We start from the raw sequence: 16,228 nt of genomic DNA, 5'->3' as shown, positions 1-16,228 counted from the left end.
CAGACAAATGAAAAATTGCTACCATAAATAGGGTTGTACGAAAGGATACAAATAATACAAAAATGATGCAATGCAATACAATAATACAAAAATCATAAAGGCATAGGCGGGGAGTAAGTGCAAAATATAAACATATAAATATATATACATAACACACTTCTGAAACAAAGGGAAAATATAGTGGTATACAGCGGTCTAATATCCGCTACCACTATCTCTGGGTAAACTGTCAATTCTTTTCAAGCTAATAGTGGGTAATAACATGGATTTAAACCCTGGTGGTCTAATGGGATTACCCACAGTATAAGCAATAGCAGAGAAAAAACACCCGGCAGCGCATAACAGTGTTTGGGCAGGAGATAAATTCCCGTGCTGCACTGAAATATAGTGGTGCGCTGGAGACCCTGGTGGTCTAGTGTTAGTTACCCCCGGCCGCACAGTATGCGGCTAATAGCAGAGAGAGTAAACATACGGCAGCGCAATCAGTATTAGGCAGGGGATAAATTCCCGTGCTGCACTGAAGTATGGTGGTGCGCTAGAGACCCTAGTGGTCTAGTGTTAGTTACCCCGGCCGCACGGTGTGCGGCAGATGTTGAGTTGATTCCCCTGTTCGAAGTCCCGCTGTGGTGACGAGCGCGGCCGCCCGCTTCCGGACTGGGCGTCGCCGCGGTGACGTCACTGTGGACGTTTCTCAACGTACGTTTCACCTATCAGGCTTGGTCACGAGAGCCTCCCTCTATTGCTCTCAAAGTGGCCAGTACTTGAGTATCAGGATGACCAATGAAAGAGGCATATTGATATGACTGACTGGTGGTAGAGCCAATCAAATCTTATATGGGTTAACAAATGAAAGGATTGCTGAGGCGGGGGAAGGGAAGGGGAGAACGGGATAGATGTGTAGTGATAGAAAGAGGTGATGATAGATGGTGAAGGAGAATGGAAAGAAAGGAATGTGAAGGATGAAATAAGAATGTGGTGATAATGAATATGTGAAACTGAAATGAGTGATGTAGATGTGAGGAAATAATGAAAATGAAAATGTGAGGAGATGAATGAAAAAAAAAAAAAAATGAAAATAAAATTAAAATTAAATATTAAAATAAATGAAAATGAATATAAAAATAAAATTAAAATTAAAAATAAATATTTAAATAAATATAAAAAAAAATAAAAAAAAAATATAAAAATAATATGAATAAAATAAAATAAAGATAAAAATAAAAATAAATATAGACATAAATATAAAAATAAAAAAATATAATAATAAAAATAAAATAAAAATATAATTGATACAAGTGATATGATGAATAAATGAAGATACCATGAAGATGAAGAATGGGTATATGAATATATTAATGAGAGGGGGTGAGGTGATGCTGGGAGTGGAGTGTGTTGTATTCATGTGATATAATGTGTGGGGAGTGATAAAGTGTGAGCAAGTTAGAAAAAGGGGTTGGGTGAGGAATGCTGGAAAATTGGGTGTATTACTTGTTGTGTGATGTACTGGTAAATGAATGGTGTGCTAGGTGGAAGTGATGAAGTGTGAGCAGGGTGGAATATGGGGTTTTGTTGATGGAGCAAAGGGGTAAGCAGGGAGGTGTGGAAAGATGTGGGGAAGTGGGGTGGGGAAACAGACTTAGAGAATGGGTGAAGAATTTGAAGTTGAAAATGTGGTGAGAGAATGGAAAAAGGATGGAGGGGGGGTTTTGGTGAGGAGAGAAATGAAGAGAAGAGAGAAAAAGAGAAGGAGGGAAACAAGAGTGGGGTTGTGGAGAGTGATGGGGGGGGGAAGAAAGGGGGGGAGGAGTTTGAGGAAAGAGAGGGAGAAGGGGGGGGTTTGGGGAAGTTAGGGCTGGGGGAGAAGAGGAGGTGGGGAATGAACTGAAGGGAGAGGGGGCGAAAAGGAGGGGGGGGGAAGGAGAAGTGGGGGGGGGGAGAGAGGCTGGAAGGAGGTGATGGTGGAGGAAGCTAAAGGGGGGAGGGGGAGGGGAAGGGGCAGAAATGTTTTTAATAGTTGATGGGAAATGACTGCTGGTTGAATGGAGTAAACTGTTGGTTGAGGTATCTTTCCTGAAAATTTCGGTGGCTATTATATTGGTATCATCTCGATATATCCTGAGGTCAAGGAATGGGATAGAGGATTTGCTACTGGTGTATGTAAATTTCATGTTGATCTGGTTGGTATTGAGAGAAAGGATATATTGATCCAGTTTTTCTTGGGTGCCATCCCAGATCATGAAGATGTCATCAATATAGCGTATCCAAATCAGGATATGGTTGGTATATTCCTCTTGGTCGTCATTGAATACCATTTCCCGTTCCCACCAGCCTAAGAAGAGGTTCGCATATGTGGGGGCACAAGCCGCCCCCATAGCGGTGCCTCTGGTCTGTATATAGAAACGGTTGTTAAAGAGAAAGTAATTGTGATTCAACACAAAATGTAGTAATTCCAACAAGAAATCATGAAAGTCACCAGTGCCACACATAGACAGAAAATATTTAACTGCATTGATACCCAAATCGTGTTTGATGGATGTGTACAGAGATTCAACGTCTAATCCAACCAGTATGTGGGAATCTTCCAATCGTATACCTTGAATTTTCTTTAGGACGTCAGTCGTGTCTTTGACGTATGAGGGGAGGGTAAGGACATGTTGTCGCAAATGGACATCGAGGAAGCAGCTGGCTTTCTCCAGGAGACCTCCATTACCTGATATAATGGGTCGTCCAGGTGGATTGTCCACATTTTTGTGGACTTTTGGCAACAGATACAGTGTCGGAGTCCTTGGATGTGGAGTATTCAAATAATCCCATTCTGTTTTGGTAATGGTACCTTGTTGTAGGTATCTGTTGATGATTCGAGAATATAAATTTGAAAAATTCTGTGTGGGATCAAACAGGGTCATCTTGTAACAGGAGGTATCTTTCAGTTGTCTGTTAGCCTCTTTGAGGTATAGTGTGGTAGGCCATACCACGATGTTGCCACCTTTGTCTGACATTTTGATCTGCACGTCGTCCCATTTTTGCATCTCTTTGATGGCTGTTGTCTGGATAGGTTGCCAGTTGTCTTAAAAGATTTCTGGCGCCGGTAAAGTGTGTCAAAGTCACGTGACACCAGATCCAGAAATACCTTAATCTCAGGACTTTGATTATCCTGAGGAAAAAAGGTGGACTTGTTTTTGCAGATAGGGCGAGTGGAAGTGGAGGGTGGTTCATCCGATAGTTCCTCTAGAATAGCTAGAGCATCTTGTTCCTGTTGAGACCAGACGGCTGAGTCACTGTTTGGCGAGAGAGTGGCCTTATCTTTCTTAGAAAAGTGTTTTTTAAGTAAAAGTTTACGGCCAAAATGTCGGAGATTTATTTCCCATTTGAAACGATCAAAATGGTTGGTCGGTGAGAATGAAAGACCTTTCTCAAGGACACTGGTTTGGTCTTGCGTGAGAACATGTGTGGATAAATTGATTATCCTTAATTTAGTAAGGCTCTCACTGGTTACTTCTGTTTCCTGGAGGGATATCGTCTCTGCTGAGGTGACCGCCATCTTTGTCTTGATGTTCTTCCTTCCCCCCCGCCTGGTTTTTGTTTTGCAGGGTAACCACGGGTCTTGCCCCTGCCTACCTCTAAAAAAGAGGCAGATGCGGAAGTAGAGTGGTGACTGGAATCTCTCCTGCGATCGAAAGGATCTCTCGAGTCTGAGTTGGGGTCTGGATGATCTTCTGTATCTGATGATTCGACTTCAGAGGATGATGGTGTATAATCCCGTCTGGTCGTATCTCTTCTGCGAGTTTGTTGTGTCCACTTGAAAATATGTCCTGAAGTGAAGTCGCGTTTATCCCTGGCGAACTTGGATTTTTTCCTTTCAATGATGTTATCCTCATATGACTCAAGATCTTTTTTCATTTTACCGAAGACATCTTGGAAGGAAGGGTTGTTTTCCCATTGTTCCAATTTTAAACCCAGGGTATCGATCTCTTTGGTACATTCTTCCATGATTAGGTGATTATGTTTTATTAAGATACCCATTAAGTCTTGGGAGCATTTTAAGAGACATTGTTCCCAATCTTTACATAGATTATCTGTGGAGAGTGTAAAAGAAGGAAAGAGTTTAGGCCGTAAGCCTCTTGGAGCTATTTTTTGTCTGCAATAGTGTTCCAGACTGGTTAAATCCCAATCGACTCTAATGCGTCTTTGAAGGGTTCTTTTCAAGTGGGAAAGATCCTCTTCCCAATTGGTCTCAGTGATAGAATCAGGGATCTTGATGGGAAAAATGGTATCTAGGTCTTCTATAGATCTTTTATTTTTTAATTCGGTTTTTAAACTGAAAGTGCTCATATTAGTACTGGTCATTGGCGATAAGAGAGAGGCGTCTGAAATTCTTGAAACAGGAAATTAAAGGAAAAGATACAAGATTAAGACAATAATGTAAAGACAATTGCTAATTTTGGCTTGAAAATCTGCCTAGATAACTGTGCTGGGTCCGAGAGCTGAGGAAAAGACCTCAGTACCAAGAATTGTATACAAGTAAATTCAGTGTGGAGCCGCACTAGTCTAAACAATCTAAACGTAATATAGATGTAGAATCAAAAGAAAAAAACCAATATATATGCAGTTTAAAAAAAGAGGAATCTAAAACTGCTAATGATTGGCGGTGCTCCCAGGAATTTTGTAGACTAGACTACAATTGTAAAGGAGAGAAAAAGACAAAAAACCCTTGTTTGGGAGCACTCGTTTATGAAAATAAATATAATATAAAGTAAGATGAATGATGAAATGGGATAAAACTTAACCTTTAATTGTTTCTTAAATAAAATGGAGGTAAAGTAATTATAAGACTCATGTCTAATGTTTGAAGTAGAAAGCCTTGTTTAACCTTTTTAACAAATGAGGTACAAGGTAATGAAGGAGGGTGAAAATATCAGAGATATTGTGTGTTGCATGGATACCATGGATTTCTGATGAAGTGAGGGTACCCAATGAAGTCACTGTCTATGCCTTATGATGAAGAAATTAATGGTAGCATAATATGGTAGCAAAGTTGGATTGAGATGAGAAGAAATGGCAATGAAGAATGAAAGGGGGGGAGGGGGCCCACTGCACCTGGTATTCTCAGGAGGTTTCCCTTCCTGATACTGATCAGGCCATACCTGCTTAGCTTCCGAGATCGGACAAGATCGGGCGTATTCAGGGTAGTATGGCCGTGGGCCTGATTGTTGGAAATGTGAGAGAAGAAATCGGAGGAAATCGACTCCTATTGTCTGTACTAAGCATAAATCAAAACCATGAATAGTCTGGGAGGGTTATTCCAGAAGCAGAGATGCACGATATATCGGATGGGATTTTTCCTTAATTAGGGGCCCACTGCACCTGGTATTCTCAGGAGGTTCACCTTCCCATTACTAACCAGGCCATGCCTGCTTAGCTTCCGAAATTGGACAGGATCGGGCGTATTCAGGGTAGTATGGCCGTGGGCCACTATAGAGGAAAAATGGGAAATGGGGAAGTGAACATGCTCTGCTTGCAGTACTTCACACTCAACCACGGCTATGGACAGTCTCAAAATTGTATTTCCAGACAGCGGTATGTCTGGATAGTTCTGAGTGTCTGGGATGTCTTTGCAAAATGAATCAGTGGAAAAAAATGATGAAAATGATAGATGGAGTTTTTTTAGAGTGATGAGTTCTCATGGAGATGTTAAATAAAGATGTGTGTGCTGTGTATATGTATGGCTGTATCCATAAAGCAAAAATCTTGTAATTATAGATCCCCTAAGGGAGAACAGATAAGTGGTCATATGTTAGTAAAAAGGTCAAAGTGTGGCCTTTGTAGTGGGAGTGGACGATACCAATTATCAGACAGCAGTGTTCAGAGCTGAATCAAAAAATTAGTTGATTAAAAAATAATTAATTATATTATCATATTGTCAAACTACTGGAGAGTAGTCAGATAAATTCTCATGTGCTGACACAGAGCTCAGAACTGGATCATATATGGTACAATCATATGAATAAAATTGATTGATACTGGAAAATTGAAAATGATTGTTGGTAATTAATAGGAAATAATAATATGCAGACAAATGAAAAATTGCTACCATAAATAGGGTTGTACGAAAGGATACAAATAATACAAAAATGATGCAATGCAATACAATAATACAAAAATCATAAAGGCATAGGCGGGGAGTAAGTGCAAAATATAAACATATAAATATATATACATAACACACTTCTGAAACAAAGGGAAAATATAGTGGTATACAGCGGTCTAATATCCGCTACCACTATCTCTGGGTAAACTGTCAATTCTTTTCAAGCTAATAGTGGGTAATAACATGGATTTAAACCCTGGTGGTCTAATGGGATTACCCACAGTATAAGCAATAGCAGAGAAAAAACACCCGGCAGCGCACAACAGTGTTTGGGCAGGAGATAAATTCCCGTGCTGCACTGAAATATAGTGGTGCGCTGGAGACCCTGGTGGTCTAGTGTTAGTTACCCCCGGCCGCACAGTATGCGGCTAATAGCAGAGAGAGTAAACATACGGCAGCGCAATCAGTATTAGGCAGGGGATAAATTCCCGTGCTGCACTGAAGTATGGTGGTGCGCTAGAGACCCTAGTGGTCTAGTGTTAGTTACCCCGGCCGCACGGTGTGCGGCAGATGTTGAGTTGATTCCCCTGTTCGAAGTCCCGCTGTGGTGACGAGCGCGGCCGCCCGCTTCCGGACTGGGCGTCGCCGCGGTGACGTCACTGTGGACGTTTCTCAACGTACGTTTCACCTATCAGGCTTGGTCACGAGAGCCTCCCTCTATTGCTCTCAAAGTGGCCAGTACTTGAGTATCAGGATGACCAATGAAAGAGGCATATTGATATGACTGACTGGTGGTAGAGCCAATCAAATCTTATATGGGTTAACAAATGAAAGGATTGCTGAGGCGGGGGAAGGGAAGGGGAGAACGGGATAGATGTGTAGTGATAGAAAGAGGTGATGATAGATGGTGAAGGAGAATGGAAAGAAAGGAATGTGAAGGATGAAATAAGAATGTGGTGATAATGAATATGTGAAACTGAAATGAGTGATGTAGATGTGAGGAAATAATGAATATGAAAATGAAAATGTGAGGAGATGAATGAAAACCTAAAAGACAAACTGGTAAGAAGCTATTTTTCGCAGCCCTCAAAACCGAGACCTCTCAAAGGTACCTATCCATGCGGTAATTGTAAATTATGCCCAAACGTCACCAACCTCATGTCAATTACTGACAGATTTAATCAGCAGATCACAGTACAAGACTTCTTTAACTGTAGGACTGAGAATGTGATTTATTGCATCTCATGCACCTGTAATCTCAGGTATGTGGGCATGACATCTCGTATGTTGAAAGTCAGGGCACTTGAACATATCAGCACAGTTAGGAATGCCAAACGAGACTCAGCCCAGTTCAAGAAGCTTACCACAGTCGCCAGACACTTTTTGCGTTTTCATGACAGTCGAACAGAAGATTTGTATTTTTCAGGTCTTGAACATGTAAAAATGGGATTAAGAGGAGGAGACTATAATATGGCTCTACAGAAAAAGGAATCTGAATGGATCTTCAAATTGGACACCCTTATGCCCAAGGGTTTAAATGAATATATCAATTACAGCATTTTCTTACCCACATAATTGCATCGTTCCTTTCCCACCCTTTTAATTTTCTGCCCCTTCCCCTCCCCCTCCCCCCTTTAGCTTCCTCCACCATCACCTCCTTCCAGCCTCTCTCCCCCCCCCCACTTCTCCTTCCCCCCCCCCCTCCTTTTCGCCCCCTCTCCCTTCAGTTCATTCCCCACCTCCTCTTCTCCCCCAGCCCTAACTTCCCCAAACCCCCCCCTTCTCCCTCTCTTTACTCAAACTCCCCCCCCTTTCTTCCCCCCCCCATCACTCTCCACAACCCCACTCTTGTTTCCCTCCTTCTCTTTTTGTCTCTTCTCTTCATTTCTCTCCTCACCAAAACCCCCCTCCATCCTTTTTCCATTCTCTCACCACATTTTCAACTTCAAATTCTTCACCCATTCTCTAAGTCTGTTTCCCCACCCCACTTCCCCACATCTTTCCACACCTCCCTGCTTACCCCTTTGCTCCATCAACAAAACCCCATATTCCACCCTGCTCACACTTCATCACTTCCACCTAGCACACCATTCATTTACCAGTACATCACACAACAAGTAATACACCCAATTTTCCAGCATTCCTCACCCAACCCCTTTTTCTAACTTGCTCACACTTTATCACTCCCCACACATTATATCACATGAATACAACACACTCCACTCCCAGCATCACCTCACCCCCTCTCATTAATATATTCATATACCCATTCTTCATCTTCATGGTATCTTCATTTATTCATCATATCACTTGTATCAATTATATTTTTATTTTATTTTTATTATTATATTTTTTTATTTTTATATTTATGTCTATATTTATTTTTATTTTTATCTTTATTTTATTTTATTCATATTATTTTTATATATATTTTTTTTTTTTTATTTAAATATTTATTTTTAATTTTAATTTTATTTTTATATTCATTTTCATTTATTTTAATATTTAATTTTAATTTTATTTTCATTTTTTTTTTTCATTCATCTCCTCACATTTTCATTTTCATTATTTCCTCACATCTACATCACTCATTTCAGTTTCACATATTCATTATCACCACATTCTTATTTCATCCTTCACATTCCTTTCTTTCCATTCTCCTTCACCATCTATCATCACCTCTTTCTATCACTACACATCTATCCCGTTCTCCCCTTCCCTTCCCCCGCCTCAGCAATCCTTTCATTTGTTAACCCATATAAGATTTGATTGGCTCTACCACCAGTCAGTCATATCAATATGCCTCTTTCATTGGTCATCCTGATACTCAAGTACTGGCCACTTTGAGAGCAATAGAGGGAGGCTCTCGTGACCAAGCCTGATAGGTGAAACGTACGTTGAGAAATGTCCACAGTGACGTCACCGCGGCGACGCCCAGTCCGGAAGCGGGCGGCCGCGCTCGTCACCACAGCGGGACTTCGAACAGGGGAATCAACTCAACATCTGCCGCACACCGTGCGGCCGGGGTAACTAACACTAGACCACTAGGGTCTCTAGCGCACCACCATACTTCAGTGCAGCACGGGAATTTATCCCCTGCCTAATACTGATTGCGCTGCCGTATGTTTACTCTCTCTGCTATTAGCCGCATACTGTGCGGCCGGGGGTAACTAACACTAGACCACCAGGGTCTCCAGCGCACCACTATATTTCAGTGCAGCACGGGAATTTATCTCCTGCCCAAACACTGTTGTGCGCTGCCGGGTGTTTTTTCTCTGCTATTGCTTATACTGTGGGTAATCCCATTAGACCACCAGGGTTTAAATCCATGTTATTACCCACTATTAGCTTGAAAAGAATTGACAGTTTACCCAGAGATAGTGGTAGCGGATATTAGACCGCTGTATACCACTATATTTTCCCTTTGTTTCAGAAGTGTGTTATGTATATATATTTATATGTTTATATTTTGCACTTACTCCCCGCCTATGCCTTTATGATTTTTGTATTATTGTATTGCATTGCATCATTTTTGTATTATTTGTATCCTTTCGTACAACCCTATTTATGGTAGCAATTTTTCATTTGTCTGCATATTATTATTTCCTATTAATTACCAACAATCATTTTCAATTTTCCAGTATCAATCAATTTTATTCATATGATTGTACCATATATGATCCAGTTCTGAGCTCTGTGTCAGCACATGAGAATTTATCTGACTACTCTCCAGTAGTTTGACAATATGATAATATAATTAATTATTTTTTAATCAACTAATTTTTTGATTCAGCTCTGAACACTGCTGTCTGATAATTGGTATCGTCCACTCCCACTACAAAGGCCACACTTTGACCTTTTTACTAACATATGACCACTTATCTGTTCTCCCTTAGGGGATCTATAATTACAAGATTTTTGCTTTATGGATACAGCCATACATATACACAGCACACACATCTTTATTTAACATCTCCATGAGAACTCATCACTCTAAAAAAACTCCATCTATCATTTTCATCATTTTTTTCCACTGATTCATTTTGCAAAGACATCCCAGACACTCAGAACTATCCAGACATACCGCTGTCTAGAAATACAATTTTGATACTGTCCATAGCCGTGGTTGAGTGTGAAGTACTGCAAGCAGAGCATGTTCACTTCCCCATTTCCCATTTTTCCTCTATAGTGGCCCACGGCCATACTACCCTGAATACGCCCGATCCTGTCCAATTTCGGAAGCTAAGCAGGCATGGCCTGGTTAGTAATGGGAAGGTGAACCTCCTGAGAATACCAGGTGCAGTGGGCCCCTAATTAAGGAAAAATCCCATCCGATATATCGTGCATCTCTGCTTCTGGAATAACCCTCCCAGACTATTCATGGTTTTGATTTATGCTTAGTACAGACAATAGGAGTCGATTTCCTCCGATTTCTTCTCTCACATTTCCAACAATCAGGCCCACGGCCATACTACCCTGAATACGCCCGATCTTGTCCGATCTCGGAAGCTAAGCAGGTATGGCCTGATCAGTATCAGGAAGGGAAACCTCCTGAGAATACCAGGTGCAGTGGGCCCCCTCCCCCCCTTTCATTCTTCATTGCCATTTCTTCTCATCTCAATCCAACTTTGCTACCATATTATGCTACCATTAATTTCTTCATCATAAGGCATAGACAGTGACTTCATTGGGTACCCTCACTTCATCAGAAATCCATGGTATCCATGCAACACACAATATCTCTGATATTTTCACCCTCCTTCATTACCTTGTACCTCATTTGTTAAAAAGGTTAAACAAGGCTTTCTACTTCAAACATTAGACATGAGTCTTATAATTACTTTACCTCCATTTTATTTAAGAAACAATTAAAGGTTAAGTTTTATCCCATTTCATCATTCATCTTACTTTATATTATATTTATTTTCATAAACGAGTGCTCCCAAACAAGGGTTTTTTGTCTTTTTCTCTCCTTTACAATTGTAGTCTAGTCTACAAAATTCCTGGGAGCACCGCCAATCATTAGCAGTTTTAGATTCCTCTTTTTTTAAACTGCATATATATTGGTTTTTTTCTTTTGATTCTACATCTATATTACGTTTAGATTGTTTAGACTAGTGCGGCTCCACACTGAATTTACCAGAGGACAGAGGGGGACAGATCAGGAGAGGAGAGGTAGAGTTGTGTGTCATCAGCATAGAGGTGGTATTGAAGGCCAAAGGAGTTAATGAGCGCACCCAGGGAAGAGGTGTACAGGGAGAACAGAAGGGGTCCAAGGACAGAACCATGAGGGACACCAACAGGAAGGATGGAAGGGTGTGAGGTGGTGCTGGAGGCAGACACAGAGAAGGAGCGGTTAGTGAGGTAAGAAGAAAACCAGTCAAGGACAGTTCCAGAGAGGCCAGCATTTTGGAGTGTGCGCAGGAGGAGAGGATGATCTACGGTGTCAAAGGCAGCAGAGAGGTCCAGAAGGATGAGCAGAGAGAAGTGGCCCTTGGATTTGGCCGAAAGCAGGTCATTGGTGACTTTCACCAGGGCAGTCTCAGTTGAGTGGAGTGGGCGAAAGCCAGATTGTAGTGGATCGAGGATGGAGTTTTCAGAGAGGTGGCTTGTGAGACGGCTGTAGACCAGTCGTTCAAGTAATTTGGAGACGAAAGGGAGAAGAGAGATGGGGCGGTAGTTAGTGGGTGATGAGGGGTCAAGGTTGGGTTTTTTGAGAATAGGTGAGACCAGAGCATGTTTGAATGGCGAGGGGAAGATGTCGGTAGAGAGGGACATGTTAAAGAGGTGAGCAAGGTGGGAGCAGGCAGTGGGGGAGAGGGAGCGGAGAAGACGGGAGGTAAGGGGGTCCAGGGGACAGGTGGAGGGGGGGGATAAGATGAGAGAGTGGTCTTCGTTTTCGGAAGTGGGACGGAAGGAGGACAGGGTGGGATAGATGGAGGGGAGGGATAGAGGGGGCAGTGGGGTAGCAGAGGGGTGACGTCGGGAGATGTCATGTTGGATGGCCTCAATTTTGGAGATGAAGAAGGAGGCAAAGTCAGTGGCAGTGAGGGAGGTTGGGAGGGGAGGAGGAGGGGGGCGAAGGAGAGTGTTGAACGTTTCAAAGAGACGGCGTGGACAGGAGGACTGAGAAGAGATGAGTGCTTGGAAAAAAGATTGCTTGGCAAGGAAAAGAGCAGAGCTGTAGGAGGAGAGAATAAACTTGAAATGGTTCCTGCAGAACAGATTGACCAAACTGAAGGTCCTCAGAGGCCAAAGTATCAAATTTGTAAAACTTAGCAACGTGTTCGAACCTGACCAAGTAGCTGCTCAGCAGAGCTGTAAGGCCGAGACACCCCGGGCAGCTGCCCAAAAAGAACCCACCGGCCTAGTAGATGGGCCTGTACAGATTTTGGAAGCGGCACGCCTGCCGTGGAATAAGCATGCTGGATAGTGAGCCTGATCCAGTGTGCAATTGACTGTTTTGAAGCAGGACACCCAATTTTATTTTGATCATAGAGAACGAACAGTGAATCCGATTTCCTGTGATGAGCTGTTCTCTTTACATACACCTTCAAAGCCCTTACGACATCCAAAGACTTTGTAGTATCAGAGGTGTCCGTAACAACTGGAACCACAATTGGTTGGATAATGTGAAATACGGACACCACCTTAGGTAGAAATTGCTGACGAGTCCTGAGTTCAGCTCTGTCCCCATGGAAAATTAGGTAGGGGCTCTTGTAAGACAACGCTCCCAACTCCGACACACCGTCTTGCTGAAGCCAATGCCAACAATGTGACGGTCTTCCACGTAACGTACTTTACGTCTACCTCCTGTAATGGTTCAAACCAGTCCGATTGGAGGAACTGCAGCACCAAGTTGAGATCCCAAGGTGCCGTGGGAGACACAAAGGGAGGTTGGATGTGCAGAACACCTTTCAAGAACGTCTGGACCTCAGGTAAAGAAGCCAATTGTTTCTGAAAGAAAACAGACAAGGCCGAAATCTGGACTTTTATGGAGCCTAGATGTAGGCCCACATCCACTCCCGACTGCAGAAAAAGCAGGAAACGTCCCAGATGAAATTCCACTGCAGAATATTGTCTGCTCTCACACCAGGAGACATATTTCCTCCAGATACGGTGGTAATGTTTAGACGTTACCCCCTTCCTGACTTGGATCATAGTCGGGATGACCTTGTCAGGAATCCCTCTCCTGGCTAGAATCAGCCGTTCAACTTCCATGGCATTAAACGTAGCCGCAGTAAGTCTTGATAGACAAACGGGCCCTGTTGCAGAAGATCCTCGCGAAGAGGTAGAGGCCACGGATCTTCGAGGAGCATCTCCAGAAGATCCGCCTACCAGGCTCTTCGTAGGCAGTCCAGAGCATTGAGGATTGCTTGAACCTTTTCCCTTTTTATGCTTTTTAGAATTCTTGGGATCAGAGGAAGTGGAGGAAACACATACACCAGCTGGTAGACCCACGGAGTAGTCAGAGCGTCTACCGCCACTGTTTGTGGGTCTCTCGACCTGGAACAGTACCGCTTGAGTTTCTTGCTGAGTTGAGAGGCCATCATGTCGATTTGTGGATATCCCCACCGACGTGTCAACCATCAGAACACCTCTGAGTGAAGGCCCCATTCCCCCGGGTGCAGGTGGTGTCTGCTGAGAAAGTCTGCTTCCCAGTTGTCTACTCCCATGATGAAGACCGCCGACAACGCCACTGCGTGTTTTTCCGCCCAGAGGAGAATTCTTGACACCTCTGCTTTTCGTTCCTGCCTGTCGGTTTATGTACGTCACTGCCGTCACATTGTCCGACTGGACCTGAATAGCCTGATTCTGAAGTAGAATTGCGGCCTGCTGAAGGGCGTTGTAGATAGCCCTGAGTTCCAGGATGTTTATTGGACAACTTCCTGACTTGACCATTTTCCCTAAAACTGCACCCCCTGGTTGACTGCTTCCCAACCTCTGAGGCTTGCATCTGTGGTTAGTAGAATCCAATTCTGAATACCAAACCTCCAACCCTCGACGAGGTGAGAAGTTTGTAACCACCACAGGATGGAGATCCTGGCTTTTGGAGACAGATGAATCCTCTGGTGCATATAAAGATGCGATCCGGACCATTTGTCCAACAGATCCAGCTGGAAGGGCCTCGCATGAAACCTTCATACTGAATCGCCTCGTAAGATGCCACCATTTCCCCCAGAAGGCATATGCAGAGATGCACCGAGATCCGTGTTGGTTTCAGGACAGCCCGAACCATCAACTGGATTACCATTGCCTTTTCCAAGGGCAGGAATACTTTCTGAGGCTCTGTGTCAAGTATCATTCCCAGGAAAGGAAGTCTCTGTGTTGGTTATCGGTGAGATTTTGGTAGGTTCAGAATCCACCCATGATCCAGGAGTAGTCTGGTTGGGAGACCAATGTTGTTCAACAACCGCTCCCTGGATGGTGCCTTTATCAGAAGATCGTCCAGGTACGGAATTATGTTCACTCCTTGTTTGCGGAGTAGTAACATCATCTCTGCCATCACCTCGGTGAACACCCTCTGTGCCGTGGAGAGACCAAATGGCAGGGCCTTGAACTGGTAGTGACAGTCCTGCAGTGCAAACCGTAGATAAGCCTGATGAGGCGGCCAGATCGGAATATGAAGGTATGCATTCTTGATATCCAGAGGCACTAGGAATTCCCTCTCCTCCAGACCTGAGATCACCACTCTCAGAGACTCCATCTTGAATTTGAACACTCGTAAGTACGGGTTCAACGACTTGAGGTTAAGAATCGGTCTTACCGAACCGTCCGCCTCCGGTACTACAAACAAGCTGGAATAATAACCATTGTTTTGTAGATGAGATGAAACTGGAACAATGATCTGGGTCTGTAACAGTTTTTGAATGGCGTCCTGTAAGGTTATTCTTGCCTCTTGTGAAACTGGTAAGCCTGATTTGAAGAATCTGTGAGGTGGGAGCTCCTGGAACTCCAGTCTGTAGCCCTGGAATATAAGGTCTATGACCCAGGGATCCTGGCACGATCTTGTCCAGATGCGACTGAAGAATTTTAGCTGGGCTCTCACTTGACAGCCTTCCAGGCATCGTGGTCCACCGTCATGCGGAAGGTTTTGAGGAAGCAGAGCCTGAACTCTGTTCCTGTGAACTGGCAGTAGCTGGTTTCCATGGTTTGCCTCTAGCATCTCTGGCGGCGGCAGAGGAACCTCTGGCCTTGCCCCTAAACTTGGCCGTCCGAAAGGACTGTAGGTTGGGTGTTATGCACACCAGTGCCTGCAGGAAAGTACTGGTGTCAGAACTGTTATGCACTCCAGTGTCTGCAGGAATGTACTGGTGTTTGAACTGTTATGCAAAACAAATGGACTCACAGACAAACTGGGGAATATGACATAACGTACACAGAAGGTAATAGGGTAACAAAATACACACAAAGTGAACAGAGAAGCCCAGAGGCTAAGGAACTGGGTATCTCCTTTGTATTAGAACTGCACAGATGGAAAAAGCAAGATGTTGTGTTTTAATACATAGAGAACCCGAAATGCTGTTGCTAAGGGCAACAGCAAAACCCTAAAGGGTTACCAACGGGTGTGGCAGTAAACTCCTTGGTCAGAGATGGAATGATAGACACAAGGAGAGTCTCCACAATCCTATTTCTCACTTGCAGTGCACAGGTTTTAGCTTACTGCCACTAAACTGACCCCTGACACCTAGCACAGTGAGACAGGATTAGACAGGCAAGTCTTAGAATACAGCCGCAAACTTGCTAAGTTCACAGAGTGGTAACAGAACCCCAGCAAGCTAAACGACTGACTCCAGTCTTACTGCTAGGTCTGGATTGGCAGAGTGTAATACCAAATCCCCAGGCCTATTTGCAGTAAGCAACAAACAAATACAAAGCTACACAGTACTGGCTAACTTTCATGAACTGACTAACCAACAAAGATTCAGCAGCATCTGCTTACCCTGAAAAGAGGCCTTATAAAGCAGGTGCTGTCCACGCCCCACTCAGACCTCACAGACTGTGAGCACAAAAACCAGCACCGGATCCCCTGCCGTGCACAGAGCCTATAACCACTGCACAGCAAAAGACCCGAACCGGAGTATCAGCTGCGCTCAGGTTACTCCACTAGCACTTGTCTCCCGGTTGCCATGACGACGT

General features: G+C 43.5%; 1 long non-coding RNA gene and 4 pseudogenes across 1 annotated transcript in view; 3 read left to right on the top strand and 2 right to left on the bottom strand.

Moving 5' to 3' along the window:
* LOC135050298 (uncharacterized) overlaps positions 1-16,228 on the top strand; it is a 288,312-nt gene that overhangs the window by 258,714 nt on the left and 13,370 nt on the right. The gene's annotated exons all lie outside the window — the stretch shown is intronic.
* Positions 5,086-5,203, bottom strand: LOC135051597 (5S ribosomal RNA; annotated as a pseudogene).
* On the bottom strand, positions 5,353-5,470 carry LOC135052460 (5S ribosomal RNA; annotated as a pseudogene).
* On the top strand, positions 10,280-10,397 carry LOC135052458 (5S ribosomal RNA; annotated as a pseudogene).
* On the top strand, positions 10,547-10,664 carry LOC135051596 (5S ribosomal RNA; annotated as a pseudogene).

Source organism: Pseudophryne corroboree, chromosome 2, assembly GCF_028390025.1.
Source record: "Pseudophryne corroboree isolate aPseCor3 chromosome 2, aPseCor3.hap2, whole genome shotgun sequence".
Lineage (NCBI taxonomy): Eukaryota > Metazoa > Chordata > Amphibia > Anura > Myobatrachidae > Pseudophryne > Pseudophryne corroboree.
The sequence above is the reverse complement of the archived record's forward strand: the minus strand, read 5'-3'. Positions and strand labels throughout refer to the sequence as shown.